Source organism: Malania oleifera, chromosome 5, assembly GCF_029873635.1.
Source record: "Malania oleifera isolate guangnan ecotype guangnan chromosome 5, ASM2987363v1, whole genome shotgun sequence".
NCBI classification, from domain to species: Eukaryota; Viridiplantae; Streptophyta; class Magnoliopsida; order Santalales; family Ximeniaceae; genus Malania; species Malania oleifera.
This window is the reverse complement of record NC_080421.1, coordinates 23,061,309-23,081,259: the sequence shown is the minus strand read 5'-3', so window position 1 is coordinate 23,081,259 and position 19,951 is coordinate 23,061,309. Positions and strand designations below refer to the sequence as shown.

Sequence of the window (19,951 nt, the reverse complement as noted above, 5' to 3'; positions counted from 1 at the left end):
CTTAAAATTTAATTTAATTTCAAGACTGATCTTGCAAACCAAATAAGGGGTACGAGTTTGGGGTATGCAAATGTACGAAAATTCAAATGTTAGGAAAAGTTTGTATAAGTTTTGAAAATTCAAGGTAGATTCCTAAGACTTTTAAAATTTAAGGAGAGGTCAATAGTTCTTCGCCAAATTTGGATGGATGTTACTAACTTTTGTCTTATTATATTAGGGAAGGTCAAATTTTAAAAACAAAGTGAATTTGAAAAAAGATTAAAAAATAAAAAAAAATATTTTAATATTTTTTCCTTACATTAAATATTATTTACAACAAAAAGTTTATTAATATAATAAATATTAACAAATTTAGTTTTATTGATATGCAGAACAAAAATTTGGTTCATCTCTTTGTTATTTATTTTATTTCTTTTTATTTTTTTGATTAATAAATGTGAAAAATAATTTTTTTCACATGCATATGTATTTTTTTTCTTTATAATATATTTAAACTATGCTTTAATGTTGTGAGGAGATTAAAAAATGATATCTAATAATTATTTTTTAGTAAATAAATTTAGTTTTATATATAAATATTATTTTTAGGTTGGTAAGTTTATGAAGCCAAGTTGAAATTAATATCAAATAACTTAAATAAGTGTCATTTAAAAAAAAAAATAGGGTGATGTAGACAGTTAAAAGAGCGGGCGGAGAGAGATCTCAATTCTCAACTGCCAGTCAACGGGACCACGTGCTCTATCTTCTGGTCAAACCAATCCAAACTAATCAAATCAGAACAAACTGAAACTGGTTGGATTTTTACTAGAACCAATTCTACTTGGTTTAATTCAAAAAAGTAAAAAGTTGATTCACTCAATTCTATTTTAACATTATAAAAAACTAATTGAATTAGGTGTCTGTTGGAGAAAGATTTGAAATGACAAGAAATAATAATATTATAAATTGAATGAAGTCTCCACTAATATATTATTTTTTTATGTGCGGTTAGATCACCTAATTACTATTTATTGATTGATCTTTTAGATTAATATTAAGTCAAATAACCAATAGTCTCAGTTTATAGTACTTAGAATTGGAATTGGAAGTTCAGTAATGCGAGGAAAAGGTAATGGCATCCCCTACATACTCGTTTTATAAATGATAATTAATTATAAATTATCTTTAAATTGAATCTAATGATCTTTAATTAATTCTTTTAAATAAAAAAATTAAATAAATATTTAACAAAAATTAAAGAAAAATAAAAAATAAAAGTACTATTTAGGAATGTCTAATAAAACCTCAAAAGGAGGAGATCTTATCAGATAAACTCTCGTAAGAACTAATATAGGTGAGATATGAAATACTTCTTTACCTTTTATTTAATTATTGCACGCATACATACAAAAGTAAAATATATACAGATAATAAATTCATCAAATTTAATCAAAAAAAGTCTTCAAAGCATTTCTAGATTTTTTCCAAAATTTTATAGAATTTTTTTGAAAATTTTTCAACATTTTTTTTTAAAATTTTTTTTGAAATTTTTAAAGACTTTTCCTATTTTTTGGTATTTTTTTCTCATTTGAGTTAAAATAACTCAGATAATTTTTATTTATTTATTTTATTTAAAATAATTTTTTGATTTTTTAAACTTTTTTTAAATTTAAAAAATTGCAAATCAAATTCGAAATAAAAAAAATAAATCGAAATTTCAAAAATCAGGTTGGTTGAATCGGGTTTGACCTGGTTGGGATAAATGAGCCACATGTCAACCAGACATGGCGACATGTGGTACTACTTCATTTTATTTTATTATTTGATTTTTTGTAGTAAGGTGATGCCATCATGACCTGCCACGTGGTTAGATGCAGCTTGCCCTAAGATTTTGACATGAATCGTTGATGTGGTAGTGATCCAGCTGTCTAGGGAAAATACATTTTGGATGGCCAGAATTACACCACATCGCCCTCCGAATATGCAACCCTAGTTGTGCCATGTGTCACCGTACAGACGGTGACACCTAGTCCACTAATACATTCATAAAAACCTTTTTCTTTCTCTTTCTTCATTTTCTCCTCTCTCTCTCTCTCTCTCGCAGATGGCTCTCTATCTCTTTGTTTCTTTCTCCAATTTCTTCTTCTTTTCTCTATTTTTCTCTCTTTCCATCTCGCACTCTCTCACGAATCTCTTTTTCTCTAATTTTTTTCTCTCCAATTTCTTTTTTTTTCTCTCTTTGTCTCACTCTTTCTCACGAACCTCTCTCTCTCTCTCTCTCTCTCTCTCTCTCTCTCTCTCTCTCTCTCTCTCTCTCTCCTTCGTTTTCTTTTCTTCTCAGATCTCACTTATTTTCTTCTTTATTTTGCAAGTCTAAATCAAAAAGGAATTATGAGTAGAGAGCTTTGGGCTCTCTGCCTTCAAGCTCGGATAAAAGATTTCGAAGATAAGTCTTGGTTCCTTTCCTTGTGTTCTTTTTATTTATTTATTTATTTTGGTTGTTTTCTTGAATTTTATTAGCAATTTTCCTACAAACTAAATAGGTTGGAATTTGTTTGACCTAGGTTCTAACTCAGGTTAAGTGGTTATCTACGTTAGATTAACTGGTTTAGGATTTGGGCTATGTCGAATTGAGCTAGGTTATTATTGAATTGAGTTAGGAGCAAGGGTTTGGACTACGACTAAATTGGACTAGGCTCAGGGATTAGCTGGTTGGGTTGTAGGGCAATTGGGCTTTGGGTTTTAATTTAATGGACTTCAGCCAATTGGGCTGAGCCCAATAAGCGTAAGCTGAAAAATGAGTTTTAGTTCAGTTGGGATTGGTAAAAGATCAATGGTCAATGGATAATGGACCATTGCCCAAATTGGATGTGAGTCTTTAGTCTTTGGGTCAACCATTTAAGATCTAGGTCAGATTGATCCAAATCCGAGTTGGATTTCGAGTAATCAAATTTGGGTTATTGGACCTAGGGTAATCGGGTATGGATATAGGATAATCGATTATGGGTGTTCGGATCCAAATCTTGAATCTGGGTGGGTAATTAAACTGTAACGACTTGCTAATATAATTAATTTCTTTTATTTAAAATACATATATATATATATATATATATATATATATATATACATATACTGAAACTTACATTGCTCTGATACTTTTTAATTAAATAAAACCATCAACCTAAACAACAGGAAGCTGAATACATAAAAACACATTCCCTTATATACTACAATACCAGGGTGTTAGAGTAATCTTCAAACTGTACATACACAACTATTTTCCAAAAATACTCTCTACTGAAACTAAGGACCTACAAAACAACTTCCCAGAATACTCACCCTCAGAAAGGGTAATACTGTAGCCCCTCTACCTGTGAGCTTGATCTACTCGCCTAGCGGGATCACCTGAAAAATATTAAATCACTAGGATGAGACAACACTCAGTAAGACGAAATATGTTATTGCTAGTGTGTGGCAAATGAGCTACGTTTCTGTAAAAATATGATTTAAAAATATCATGGATAACTGGATTTGAGAATGCTAGTAAAAATAAATATATAATATAGCTTCTATCTACGTTGCTTAACTTATCTGTTTTTATTAATTTACTATTCATAATACTTATAATATTCATATATACATCTACTGTTTCTGTAAATCTGTTTATACATATAATAATTGAGAAAACTTCTCTGGATGGATAACTGTATGTCATGATTTAACCCCTCATAATAGGGTTACGCAGCCCATAGGCGGGACCTATCCTGGCTGGCCGATTAGGGTAAGTCAATTGAATTATGATAGTCAGATCGGCCCCCTCAACCCTTATCTGAAGGGGAGCCTGTCCACGACATAGGCATAATCGATTTCTGAATACCACATACTATCTGAGTAATGCGGTTGCACTCTGAACTGAATATAGTTACGATATCATGCTCTGTAAACTGATTTGTAACTATCCATCAAGGTCTGATACTATATAATACATTTCTATATACAATCTATATATTTTACTATGATTCTGTATTAATTGTATTAACCATGACGATATAATAAACTGTATTTGTATCAACTATATTTCTGAAATAAACTATAAATCTGTATGTCATGGTTCTGTAAAACTGTATAATCATGGTACTATGAAGAACTGTAAAAGCATTTCTCTGTCTGTATATACTATAAAACATGATTCTGAAAAATACTGTAAAATATGCTTCAGTAAGTATTGTGTAATATCCTGTACAATATCAATATTCTCATGCCACACAATTAAAATTTCATTAAACATAATTTATAAAACTGTCTAAAGTCCTCCTCTAAAAACCCATGAATATATATACACACACACACTACACTTTGCTGGTAAAATTTCGACTTAAACTAACATAACATATTTCCCTTACCTGATTTCTGAAAAGACCATAATATGATTGGTCCTATACCCACAGGGTTCCCTGTTAAATACCCTGAAAACAACATTTCTCAAAATAAAATATCATTATTTCTTCATATACTACGTTTCTTATAACTGTGGAAAAGACAAATATTAAATAAAATGTTTTACCCTGAAATTGGGATGAAATCCAAGTTGACCCCGCCAACGATCCACTCTAACAGATTTGAAGAGAATCTTCCCAGGAGTGATGTGGCGGCTTCGGATTGTCAATCCGGCGAAGAACGGAGCCAAATTTCTAGAGAAAAGGGAAGAGGGACGAAAACCTAGAGAGAGAAAGGGTTTTGCGTGATTTTTCTGTTGAAAATCCGTTTTTGAGAGTACTTATAGCCCCGGATTCATCGACAAGACACATCATCTCGTTGACAAGTCCCTGAAGAAGTTTGTCGAAGAACCTGCACCCCTCGTTGACGAATTTCGAACTTGCACAAACCCCCCTCTCGGTATCTTCTCGTCGACGAGACACATCCTCATCGACGAGCCCCTCATGTGTGCTCGTCAATGAATCCCCTGTGTTCGTCGACAAGACTCTGTTATATTCTTCCTTTAATTCTTCTTCCCTCTCTTCTTTCTGTTATTAAATTATGATAATTATTCGAGTCTCTACATTCTCCACTCCTTATAAAAATTTCATCCTCGAAATTTGCTATCCATATAATTCATCATCCTTTAAGATAAACAGTCTGCTTATTTTATTACTTGCCCTCACTTATGGCGGACAAATATCGTGATTACATAGGTAGTTCTGGAAGATTATTACTATAAAAGAAAATTCCCTCAAAACCAAAATACTACCTATCCTATACTCTACATTACGATTACACTGTACTAAACAAAATAAAATTATTACTAATTTAACTTATACATCATTGCTATAATCCACTAAACAAGTGGGGGTATTTCTATCTGATTTCATCTTCAAGCTCCTAAGAAGCTTATTCTATCCCGTGATTCCTCCACAAGACTTTTACTAGTTGTCACGACCTGCTCAATTTCTATAATTTTTTTTAAAAATAAAATCAATATCATGTATCTCAAAACCCAACTTAGCCAATCATAATCCACCTAGACTCGTGGGTATCAGGGATACATCAGAACACAATCGGAAGCCTAAGCAGTAGGAAATATATATATTCACAATATTGTTAATACAAAACATCCATCATTTTACGACAAATACCAGAGCCACTACAACCACTGTATTTCCATATATACATCTCAAAAATAAGACTTAGGGATATTTCCCCAAAAATCTAACTGTCCCTACAAAACTTACCCTTCAAAAGGGCAGATATACATCACTAGTTAGCGGGGCTTTTCCCACTCTCTTATCTAGGGTTCTTGAAAAGTTCACGAAATTTAGGGGCGAGACACCTTTCATTAAGGGAAATAAACTAATACTAGTGTGTGGCAATATGAGTATTCTGTGTTCAACATATATCATACATAACATGTTCAGTACTGTTTATCAAATATGGGAAAACATACATATACCATCAAAACATGGCAGAACATACAATATTTTTCATAAGCATATCTTATCTCATATTATAATAATAACATAAAACAATCATAGTAGGTTAGCTGGCCGTTGTCATGTATTACCCCCACATGACTGGGTTATGTGGCTTGAAGGCGGGACCTGACAATGGTTAGCCGACCACTGCTAAGTCAAACAGCAGTCTGTAGGTCCGATGGGTCTACCCAGACTGGTCCGTACACTAGGGGTGATAACAACACACTTCTTGAAAATAACCACATCGACCATCCAATCTTACACCACTCCGTACAGCAGCGTTAACATAAATATCATGATCATGAAGACCATGGACACATAGCAACGGTACCGTGCAAGTGCTAGCCTAGACCAAGCCAACCAGGTTCTGATATCATATACATATACTAAAATTGTGATACATGGAATACTCATATCATTAATTATCAAATCATTCATATCATTTTTCACATATACATATATCATAAAAATCATCGACCCGTACGCCGGTATTTCACATTTTATCATAGCTCGGTCCGTACGTCGGCAAATCATATAGCGCAACCTGTACGCTGGCAAATCACATAGCTCGGCCCGTACGCCGACAAATCACATAGCACAGCCCGTACGCTGGCAAATCTCATCCACATAGCAAGGCCCGTACGCCGGCAAACATATCCACATAGCATGGCCCGTACGCCGGCAAATCACACACACACATACACACACATATATATATATATATATATATCTCGGCCCGTACGCCGATTTTCCATTATAGAAATCCATATCATCTCCATTCCTAGAAAACAGTATTTCATAACATTTTTATACTCATACCACACTGAACAAATTTTCCACGTATTCAACATATCATCATTTAAACAATATTTTCCAAATATAAATCATATATATAAATATATTTATTTTTCCTGAAACCAGATGCTACATATATATACATGCATTTTCTCAAAACCAAACTAGCTTAGTTTATCCCCTTACCTGACTACTGAGAAAGCCCCCAAAACAATCTAGTCTAACCCCCGTAAGATTTCCTGACTAATACCCTGAAACCAAAAATTTTCAGTATTAAATTTCAGTATTTTCGTACGTACAACATTTTCTATAACAGCCACAAAGTCAAATTTGGCTTAAAAAGTCTTACCTCAACTTAGGGATGATTCCTAACGTTCCCAATCAACACCCCTGGAAACCAAAACTCTCAGTATTAAACTTTAATATTTCAATGCGTATAACACTTTTCTCAACTGACACAACTTCAAATTTGGCTTAAAAAACCTTACCTCAACTTAGGGATGATTTTCAAATTGCTTTCTCCAACGATCCGCTTCGGCAGATTTGCAGAAAACTTCGCTAGGAACGTCGTGGTGGCTTCGGTTTGTCGATCCGGCGTAAAATTGGCCCGGAATCGAAGAGAGAGAGAGAGAGAGAGAGAGAGAGTCGTAGGAGAGAGAGAGAGAGAACACACCAAAATCAAAGCAAGCTTCTTGGAGAAGCTTGCACAATTATATATATATATATATATATATTAATATCATATTAACCTACTAATTAAAGCAAAACTTCTTGGAGAAGCTTGTATACTTTATATATATACCTTTAACTTATATATATTACATATATATCATAATAACTTACTTATATATATATATATATTTTCCTTATCATACTATTCATTTTATTTGTTAATTTAATTAATTAATTTTATTTTATTATTTTAATATTTTATTATTATTATTTATTTTTTTTCCCGGTTACTACACTAGTGGTATTTTCTTACTGTGTAATTCCTATTCTTTTCTATCTAAGATTTGCATTAGAGTTTCCTCATTTGCTAGAACATCACTGAGTTTTAATTCTGCGTAACTGATAATATGGGAAGGATTTAGGACGTACTTCCTTAACATAGAAACATGAAATATGTCATGTATTCTGAATAGAGATGGTGGTAAAGTTAGCCGATAAACAACTGGCCCAATCTTCACGAGTATCTCAAATGGGCTAATAAACCTAGGGCTCAACTTACCCTTCTTTCCAAACCTCATAATTCCCTTCAGTGGCGTTATTTTCAAAAATACATGGTCACCCACTTCAAATTTCAATTCCTGGTGGCGAGTATCCGCATAACTTTTTTGCCGACTCTGTGCTGCACTGATTCTATCTCGAATAAGTCAGACTTTATTGTACGCCTACTGTACTATTTCTGGCCCCAAAGCTCGCATCTCACCTAACTCACTCCAGTGTAAAGGAGAACGACACCTCCTACCATAAAGCGCTTTATAAGGTGCCATGCCTATGCTAGCCTAATAGCTATTGTTGTAGGCAAACTCCACCAGTGGCAAATACTGGGTCCAACTACCCCCAAAATTCAACACATACGCTCGCAGCATATCCTCAAGTACCTAGATCATTCTCTCTGTCTGTCCGTCTGTCTGAAGATGAAAAGCTGTGCTGAATGCTAATTGAGACCCCAAAGCCTCCTTCAAGTTCTTCCAAATTCGTGATGTAAAGCATGAATCACGGTCTGAGACTATAGATACCGGCACTCTATGGGTTCGAACAATCTCCTGAATGTAAATCTTTGCTAATTTTTTCATAGGGTAGCTAACTTTAATGGGCAGAAAATAAGTCGTTTTCTTCAGCCTATCAACAATTACCCAAATGACATTCTGACCATGTGGTTTCAGCGGTAGCCTAGTAATAAAATCCATGGACATGTGGTCCCACTTCCACTCGGAAATGAAAAGTGGCTGCAATTGTCTTGCTAGCCTCTGGTGCCTAGCTTTAACCTGCTGGCACGTCAAGCACTGCTGCACAAATTCTATAATCTCTCTCTTCAAGCCGCTCCACCATAAATACTCTTCCAAATCCCTATATATTTTCGTATTACCAGGATGAACAGTGTATAGAGATCTGTGAGCCTCTTCTATAATTGTTCTCCTAATGCTGTCATCTACAAGCAGGCACAATCTGGTGCGAAATATCAAAGCCCCATCATCTAAAATACTGAATTCCTCTCCTTGACAATCCTGTATTCTAGCTATTACTTCTACTAATTCTGGATCTTTTCCTTGAGCACCCTTAATCGTTCCATATAGTGTAGGCTGTACAACCAGGCTGGTAATAAAATCCTGAGGATCATCTTCCACTAACTCCACGCCAAGCCTTTCCAAGTCCATCTGAATTGGGTGCTGAATTTCTACTGCTAACTGCGCTATATCCTCTGATTTACGGCTCAGTGCATCAGCTACCACATTTGCTTTACCTGGGTGGTAGCTTATGGTGCAATCATAATCCTTGATGAGTTCCAACCATCTCCTTTACCGCATATTCAACTCTTTTTGCATAAAGAAGTATTTTAGACTCTTATGATTAGAAAATATTTCATATCTCTCACCATATAAATAATGCCTTCAAATCTTCAATGCGTGTACCACTGCAGCCAATTCTAGATAGTGGGTAGGGTAATTCTTTTCATATTTTTTCAACTGTCTATAAGCATACGCTACTACTCTACCATGCTGCATCAGTACACAACCAAGTTGTTTCAAAGACGCGTCACTGTAAATTATGTAACCATCACCTTTTGATGGAATCGTCAGTACTACTGCAGTGATGAGCCGCTGCTTTAATTCCCGAAAACTCTACTCGCATTCTTCATCCCACACAAATTTGGCATTTTTCCTAGTCAAATGCGTGAAAGGTCCTGATAAGGCTGAAAACCCCTTAAAAAATCGATGATAATAACCTGCCAATCCCAAGAAACTTATGACTTCCTGCACGTTCTTCAGCCTGACCCAATTCACCACCGCATCAATCTTGTTGGGATCCACTGAAATACCATCTCCTAAGATCACATGGCCCAAAAACACAACCTTTTCAAGCTAGAACTCACACTTGCTAAACTTGGAATAGAGCTTTTCCTCCCTGAGTGTCTGCAGTACCTGTCTCAAATGCGCCTCATGGTCCTCAAAATTCCTTGAGTAAACCAGTATATTATCAATAAAAACCACTACAAACTGATCTAAATACTGGTGAAGGACTCTATTCATCAAGTCCATGAACACAGTTGGGGCATTCATCAGAACAAATGGTATAACAAGGAATTCATAGTGCCCATACCTGGTCCTGAAGGCTGTCTTCGAAACATCCTCTACTTTTACCCTTACTTGATGGTAACCTGGTCTAAGGTCGATCTTGGAGTACACTCATGTACCTTGGAGCTGATCAAACATATCATCCATACGTGATAGAGGATATCTGTTCTTAATAGTAACCTTGTTTATCTCCCTATAATCAATACACATCCTCATAGACTCGTCTTTCTTTCTTACGAACATCACTGGAGCTCCCCACGGCGATACATTGGGTCGTATAAATCCCTTATCCAGCAAGTCTTGCAATTGATCCTTTAATTCTCCCAATTCATCTGAAACCATACGGTAAGGAATCTTAGAGATCGGCGTAATCCCTGGAGGTAAATCTATAGAAAAATCCAACTCACGTTTGGGAGGCAATCCTGGTAGCTCCTATGGAAAAACATTTGGAAATTCCCTTACCATCGGTGTACTGTCAAGCTTCGATTCATTTTCCGATACTTCCTTTACAAAAGCCATAAACCCCTGACCTCCTTCTAGGAGCACTCTACTCACCTGCATGGCCGACACTATCTGTGACAAAGCACGTACACGTGAACCTACAAATCTGAATTCGTGCTCTTTAGGGGGTCTAAAAGTCACTTCTTTCTGATGACAATCAATACTGTTATGATTAACTGCCAACCAATCCATCCCCTGTATTACATCAAACCCACACATATCCAATACGATCAAATCAGCTGGTAACACTCTCCCCTGAATTTCTATTGGATAGCCCCTAAGTACCCTTCGACACCTCAACATTGACCCCGATGGTGTAGCTACTGACAATTCTACATCTAACAACTGGGTCTCATTTCTAGACAATTTGACATAGGACGTAGAGACAAAGGAATGAGTAGCACCTGAATCAAATAAGACAATAACTGGATATGATAAAATAGTAAAAGTGTTTGTCACCACATTCGCGGCAGTCTCAGCATCACCTGTGTCAAAGCATAAACCCTCACCGAGACTACATTCCTTTGCTGGCCTTCACGAGCCACCTGATAACCTCTCCTATAGGGTCTGGAAGCTGGGACCTGAACTGGCGGTCCTGGGCATGCACGTGCCATGTGACCGGGTCTCCCACAACAATAGCAAACATCTCTTCTTGCCCAACACTCCCCCAAATGACGTTTCCTGCATGTCTGCATACCGGGTAGGTTTGCATACCTTGATTCTCATGAGGTCCTACCGTCTACCTCTGATCTCCCCTATCACGGCCTCCTCTCCATGGGCCCCGACTGGAACTTGCTTGAAAACCCTGAGGTGCGAGTCTCTTTCTCTAACTCTGAACTGCTATACCTCTTTATATGCCACTCTTAATAATCACAACCCTATCTACAACCTCCGTAAATGTCTAAGCCCTAAAACCAATCACCTGCTCAAAACAAATTTTGCTTTAGATCCTCTTCAAACTTTCTTGCCTTTTTCTCTTCATCTGGTGTTAAATGTGGGGCAAATCGCGACAACTCAATAAATCGAGCTTCGTACTGAGATACTGTCATCTGCCCTTGTACTAGGTGCATAAGATCTGTTGTCTTTGCGCTCCAAACAATAGCAGGAAAATATCGTTCGAAAAACAGCTCCTTGAATCGGTCTCACATCACCGACACTGGAACCGACCTCTACTCCTCAATTAGTCGCGCTGATCTCCACTAGTGCTTCGCCTCTCTTGTCAATTTAAAAGCTGCAAATACCACCTTCTATTCATTCATACATAGAAGCACAGCCAACGTCTCCTTAATGTCTTGGATTCAAATTTCAACTATAATCGGGTCATCTCCTCAAGCAAAAGATGAAGGGTTCATTCGCGTAAACTGCTCGATCGTGCAGCTACCCTCCCTTGAGCTTCTGGCCATCTCAGCCATCACTCGCTGGGTGACGCTTCGCAGTACGACATCAGTATCTCCACCTCCTATACTGGAAGGTCTTGGCCTGTTTTCTCCAGCGTTCGTGCCACTGCTTCCTGGGTCCATCCTGAAAAATAAAGAACACCCTTTAAAGACCTTTTCTCCCGTACAAACCTATACTATATTACATTTAACTGAATTCCCATATTCACACCTAACTGTCTCCCTTCGTACTAAATTTCAAAATCAAATCCTTTAACACAGATACACGACCCGAAAATAGTTTACTATGACTTTCCTAAAATTGTGACCCCAGGAAAGACATAGAAAACACCACGGAAATCTCGTATCCAGACTAGAAAACAAAACCTCAATCCTTTCCTATACTCTGGTATTGCTTCCGCTACACTTTAAAGTTTACAGAACCTAGGAACTTAAGCTCTGATACCAAACTGTAACGACCTTCTAATTTAATTAATTTTTTTTATTTAAAATACATATATATATATATATATATATTGAAATTTACATTGCTCTGATACCTATTAATTAAATAAAACCAACAACCTAAGTAGCAAGAAGCTAAATACATAAAAACATATTCCCCCATATACTACAATACTGAGTGTCAGAGTAATCTTCAAACTGTACATACACAACTATTTTCCAACAATACTCTCTACTAAAACTAAGGACCTACAAAACAACTTCCTAAAATACTCACCCTCAGAAAGGGCAATATTGTAGCCCCTCTACCTGCGAGCTTGATCTGCTTGCCTAGTGGGATCACATGAAAAATATTAAATCACTAGGATGAGACAATGCTCAGTAAGACGAAATATGCTATTGCTAGTGTGTGGAAAATGAGTTACATTTATGTGAAAATCTAATTTAAAAATTTCATGGATAGCATGATCTGAGAATGCTGGTAAAAATAACATATAATATAACTTCTATCTACGTTGCTTAACATATGTGTCTTTATTAATTTACTATTCATAATACTTCTAATATTCATAGATACATCTACTATTTCTGTGAATCTGTCTATATATATAATAACTAAGAAAACTTCTCTGGATGGATAACTGTATATCATGATTTAACCTCTCATGATAGGGTTGTGCAGCTCGTAGGCGGGACCTATCCTGACTGGCCGACCAGGGTAAGTCAATTGAACTCCAACAGTCAGATAGTCCCCCTCAACCCTTATCTGAAGGGGAGTCTGTCCACAACATAGGCACGATCGACTTCTGAATACCACATACTATCTGAGTAATGCAGTTACACTCTAAACTGAATATAGCTACGGTACTGTGCTCCGTAAACTGATTTATAACGGTCCATCAGGGTCTGATACTATATAATACATTTCTACATACAATCTATTTGTTTTACTATGATTTTGTATTAACTGTATTAACCATGACGCTATAATAAACTATATCCGTATCAATTATATTTCTGAAATAAACTGTAAATCTATATGTCATGGTTCTGTAAAACTATATAATCATGGTACTATAAAGAACTGTAAAAACATTTTTCTGTCTGTATATACTGTAAAACATGATTATGAAAATATTGTAAAACATGCTTAAGTAAAAACTGTGTAATATCCTGTACAATATCAATATTCTTATGCCACACAACTAAAATTTCATTAAACATAATTTATAAAACTATCTAAAGTCCTGCTTTGAAAACCCATTAATATATATATAGACACACACACACACACACACTATACTTTGTTGGTAAAATTTGTACTTAAACTAACATAACATATTTCCCTTACCTAATTTCTGAAAAACCTCTAATATGATTGGTCCTATACCTGCAGGGTTCCCTGTTAAACACCCTGAAAACAACATTTTTCAAAACAAAATATCATTATTTCTTTGTATACTACATTTCTTATAACTGTAGAAAAGGCAAATACAGAATAAAATGTCTTGCCCTAAAATTGGGATGAAATCCAAGTTGACCTCACCAACGATCTACGCCAGCAGATTTGAAGAGAATCTTCTCAAGAGTGACGTGACGGCTTCGGATCGTCAATCCGGCAAAGAATAGAGCCAAATTTCTTGAAAGAAGGGGAGAGGGACTAAAACCTAGCGAGAGAAAAGGTTTTGCGTGATTTTTTTGCTGAAAATCCATTTTTAAGAGTACTTATAGCCCCGGATTCGTCGACGAGACATGTCATCATGTCAACAAGTCCCTGAAGAAGTTCGTCGATGAACCTGCACCACTCGTCGACGAATTTTAGACTGACACAAACCCCCATCTCGGTATCTTCTTGTCGATGAGACACATCCTCGTTGACGAGCCCCTCATGTGTGCACGTCAACGAATCCCCTGTGTTCGTCGACCAGACCTTGTTATATTCTTCCTTTAATTTTTCTTCCATCTTTTCCTTTTGTTATTAAATTATGATAATTATTCGGGTTTCTACATTATTATAATTCCTATTTACATTCAAACCACAAGATCTTGAATTCTAAAATTTTGCAATTTTAGTTATCCAAGAAGTCAAACATAACTAAATAAAATTAATAAAAGTAAACCTTTGTCTTCAAATTCCTTCAATCTTTAAACTTGCTGCCAATTCTCCACTATTCCTACTCCTAGCCCTTTACTTATTAGTCTTTGAGCCTTAAGCTTTGCAATTCTTCCTCACAATTCCTCTTATTCCGAATTCTGACTTTGTAGCCTTTATCGAAGCCCTATTGAATTCTTTACTCTCTTGATCTTCATGAATTATTCTCCAAATTCACAACTCTCTCAAACTCTCAGTTTCTATGTGTCCGTCTGTATGACTCTCTATATATGTTTGTGTGTTCCCTTCACCTTAAAAAAACCACTATTTATAAGTTTAAGGGAAGCAATTCGGATTAAATTTGATTTATCAATCAAACTTAAAGTTAATTGGTTCATCAAATTGATTAACCAATTTGAGTTGTTCAATGATACCAATTAGCTTTTATTTTTGATTTTCCTACAGGTGCAAGTATGGAGAAATTGAAGAATCCAACTTTTTTTTTTTTTTTTGAGTTTATTTATTTTTCTATTTTTCATTTTAATGTAAGAAAAAAAATGTCAATTTCCCTGTATTTTTTTTTTATTTGCTTATATTTTCTCATTTTATAAAAAATCTTACCCTATTTTTATTTTTTTTGGTTATATAAGCCCCGGACAAAATGGGGTGCCTACATTAGGGTAAATATGTATAGTATAAATTTTAAAATATTCGAATTCTAACTCAAATAGAACACCCAAATTCTATTTAGTCCGTTCAATCACATCTTTTCTAAAATCTTCACAATGTTAGCTCCTCACCTCCTCCTTTCGCCACCGGGTCATTTAGTTATTGGCTATTGCCCCTCGCCCCTTTGTCGGCAAAACTCTCAGTCCCTCAACTTCGATTCACAAAAAAGAAAAAAGAAAAAAAAAGTGAAAGGGAAAAAAATAATACCTTGACTTAGGTGTTAGATTTCAAAAAAGCTTGATTAATTGGATCAACTACTCTCCGAAAATAGGGTAATACATATAGAGTGAAAAGTAGATACATAACATAAGCATCATGAGAAATAACAATGAAAGTAAATAAAAGAAGAATGACCCTAATTGGGGGAGTTAAAGAAAAGTACTTTCATTTGAAATAAGATTTCATTTTGTTCTTTCGAATATTTATTTTTCAAAATATAAAAGAACGAAATTGAAATGTAATAGAAATTGTATAGATTTGTAATACTTAGAAAATAGCCACTTTGCATAAAATTATTAAAAAATAAGTGAACTAGACTTTTTTGATAAATTTCTTAATTAGTATGAAGATCTTTGTATTACAAATTCAATAACAGGTTCATTCACTCTGCTTTGTCCCCTCTTCTAAAAATATATAAATTCTATGATGTTTCAAGATTATCTTCCAAATCCCAATTGACACATGTTTTGTAATTTGTTATGAGATAATAAAATAATTTAGCATTCAAATTTGACAATTATTTTAATTGTATTCAAAATCTAGCTTGCAAACTTAAAATATATAAATTCTTTAATATTGAGCATTAAAGTAATATTTGAGAGCATGAATTTCAAACATTGAATTTGAGCGAATCTAGACAAATTTCAATATACTTTTATACTACATCTTATTCAAATCTAATACAACTCTCAAAACATAGGATAAATATTTAGTTTTATCTATTGTTGCTAAAAAAAATATTGTCATAATAAATTCAAGACGAATGTCTATTTGATAATACAAGCTTATTTTTCAATACTTAAACTTTTAGCAATTTTATGTCGAACGGTTTATGGGTCCAACTCAATTTTATATTTTTATATAATATATTATTAAATTTCAAAGCATGTTAGAGTTGTGACCTTCCACTTATCGAAGGATCTAATTTTGAGAGTATACATAATTGCATAAAATAAGGAAGAAATACTTCCCAATTTTACTCGAAGAATGGGAAAAAAATAACATTTTCTTTTACTATGGATCTAATTTTGAGAGTATATATAATTGCTCAAAAATAAAAATAAAAAATATATAGTTGTCCTAGAATATTAACAGATTACAAAAGTTAATTTCTTGATTAGATAATTTAGATGTGCCACATCACAATAATATTAAAATATAAATAATAAAAAAAATATTTTTTTCCAAATAATTGTGAAAAGAGGATGATATATATATATATATATATATATATATATACACATATAATATTTTAAAAATCACTTTTCTAATGATTCCTCATTAAGAATTATATAAAAATATATTTTTTATTATTTATATTATAATATTATTTATTTATTTATAATCCATAAATCACGTCAAACTAAAGAAATGAAAACATTATAACCCACTCACCTATTTATGACAATTCATCAAGTAAATTATAAGATACATTATAGAGTTAAAGAAAATTTTTTATAATCTACTTATAAGTCAAGTATATATATATATATACATATATTTAATAAATATATACTCTCAATGCGCAATTTTTTTTTAGAATTTTCAGTATTAATTCGCCTTTAAAAATATATAAATTTAAATACATAAATTGTAAAAAGATGCATTTATTTCTTAAATAAAAAAATAAAAAAATAAAAATTTATTATAAAATAAATAGTAATAAAAAATATACTTATTTGGTCTATTTAGGAGTTGTCACTAGGTCTGAACAATGTGATTGACCTAGTCTATTTACTAATTTCCAAGGATATGTTCTTTTGTGGAATAATTATTTTTTTTTCCTAATGACATTATTTAAAATATTTGGATATGATTTAAGCTACCTCCGCACACAGTGGCACCCTCGAGCTCTTACACCACAATTGTCAACAAGCTATATCATCGACCAGCCAGCTGCCAGCTGCGAAGAAGGAATGTAGGATCATCCCCAAGAAGCCTTAGACTTTCTTCTTCATCATCTTCTTCTTCTCACGACCACAACTACTGCTGATAATGGAGAATTACAGACCAGAGGTAACTTCTACAATACTTAAACACAGCTAAAAAAAAAATTACAGGGCGACACCGTAGTCACCATACCCAGATCGAACTTGGAGTAGTCCTGGAAAACCCAAAAACCCTCCTACCACCAAACTCATGGAAGAACAATATTGTAGGCCTTCAACTTATCAATCCAGGAAACGAAGGCCGACTTAGTGTTCCTAAACCCCAGAAACCTATGCTCCTTGCTCTTGTTCATGGTGTCCAGCATCGGCACTCTGTTGAGCATCATATCCACAAACCACCAATTTCCCACCTCCTCCAACTTCGTCGCCACCAACCCCTTCTCCCTCACAATGTCATCCCACACCCCACCCTTCCCCTTCATCATCTCCTCCAAGCTCAACCACTCCTCCTCCAATTCCCCGCAGTACTCCACTCCAAACTGCTCCGCCAGCACCTTGCACAGCAGCTTCCACTTGAACACATCCCCGTTGCTGCAATTAAAAGCTTCGTTCTTCGTATACGGGTCCACCGCCGCCCATATCTGCTGCTACGCCACCAAGTTTGCGTCCGACGCGTCTGAGTAGCCGTCCCACGCCGCCCTGTTCCCCGGAAACCTCAGCGGTACCCCCTCGTGCTTGCATATTGCGGCGTAGACGCATAGGGTGCCCACCATGTTCATTAAGCTGTACGGCGAACCCGAAGATCACGGCGGGTCGGTGGATCGACCATGTCCCCTCTTCGACATTTCATCGAACAGTATGTCTTCAAGAGTGTAGTAGAAATTTGTGGCTTCCAATCTTGGGAGATCCTCATGGAAGGGAGGATCGTGAGGCTGGAATTGCTCCTTGATTGATTCAAAGGACCCGGTGTAATGTTTCCGTCCGGTTTGGAGGCAAACGTGCTGCAGATTTGGGGCATTTGGGATCACCGCGTTTAGCACGTTTCGCAACATTTCGCCGTTGACGATGCAGTTCTTCGACTCGGACGGCATGCTGGTCCAGGTGACGTAGAAGATGTGGGTGACGTCCGTGAGGACGGAAAGGCTGGCCATGGCGTCGTCGGCGTCGGTGACGTCGCACTGGATGTGGTTTATGGGGAAATCAGCACTCCAGGAGGGGCGAGGGCGGCGGCCGACGCCGTAGACCTTCCAGGGGCCGCCGGGGGGTGTCGGACAGGGGGAGGATCTCGGCGAGGCTGTTGCCGACGATGCCGGTGACGCCGACCACAAGCCCCACGCTCTGGTACTTGACGGGCATCATCCTCTTCGGACTTTTTCTGCAATTGGGATTGGAATTCGTCGTGGGTTTATCAGTTTTTGCACGAAATTAGAGAAGCTCTCACCTCTCTCTAGAGAGAGGCGCTTGACCGCGGATGGATGCTCTTCCTGGACTGAACCTCTATCCTGATTTTTGGATTCCGATTGGCATGGGGAGTTTCTCTTCCCATAATGCCATGAAGATTGAAATTCTGAAACCTCGTTTGAAGGTGGAAGTTGGATCTGCTCATGATTTCATATCGTCTTGGGTGAAGGTTGCTCCACTGCAGTTTTGCGCAGAGGCTAAGTGGAACTCAGATAAGGCAAAGCGTAAATGGGGTGTAGTTGTTTGTGGTGGTTTTTTCCTTCCCAGTTGGAAATTGTTCCCTGATGGCGGGAAGGTCCATCTGGGTGATGATGATGATTTCCCGACTCCGAAGGATTTTCGAAGCTACTTGGATGCCTTCCACAAGACTTTTGCTGGTTCCCATCGAGCGGTGGAATTGGAAGTCTGGCGGGTTGTCCGGTTCAGAATGTTTAACATCAGGTTTGATTTAGATTTGCAGATGAGAAGTCTCAGGTTCTGGGTTCGATGGTTATTTGTGTCCCCAGACCCTCTTTGGCTGATTGGAGTTTTCTGTGATTAGCTTTTGTTTTTGTTTCTTTCAGTTCTACGTTCGTTTCTTGTTTTTGTTCCTGTCTCAGTTCTAGATGCGTTTCTCTGGCTTTTCTGTTTTCTTCCCAATCGGTTTTCTCAGGTTCTGTGTTCGTTCTTTCCCCGTTCTTCAGTTCGTTTCATTGTTTTTGTTGGGCGTCTCTGTTCTTCTCGTCCCGATTGGTGTGATTGTTCTTCGATTCTACTGTTTGTGTTGTTTGTGCTGTATGTGGTCCGCGTGTCGCTCCTTCTGTTACCCCACGTGATTTTGAATTCAAATTTAATTTTCAAAATCCTCCTCCACCTTGGCGCCTTCATGTCCGCCTGCTCTTACTATTTTGGCTGTCAGTGGAATTTAATGCGTGCCAGTGCGGGGGCTGTAGCGGGGTTTGGCGAGTTTTTTCTCATTTTATTATTAAAAATAAATAAAATATTAAATAATATTCTGTTTGGAAAATTTTCCAAACTAATGTTTACATAATTTCGTAATTTAATACTGTGAGCTTTAAACTGATGGGCTGCTGGAAAGAAAATGCGTGGCACGGAGAGAAGGAAATCTCGCAACTTAGTGCTGCGAGATTTAAAGCGAGCAGCTAGCGGGTAGGTGACGCGTGACATTGGACTG

The 19,951-nt window shown here is 36.1% G+C and overlaps 1 pseudogene; it reads right to left on the bottom strand.

The window, feature by feature from the left end:
• Nucleotides 1-17,048: 17,048 nt before the first annotated feature.
• Nucleotides 17,049-18,675, bottom strand: LOC131156399 ((S)-8-oxocitronellyl enol synthase ISY1-like; annotated as a pseudogene).
• Between the last annotated feature and the right edge of the window lie 1,276 nt (nt 18,676-19,951).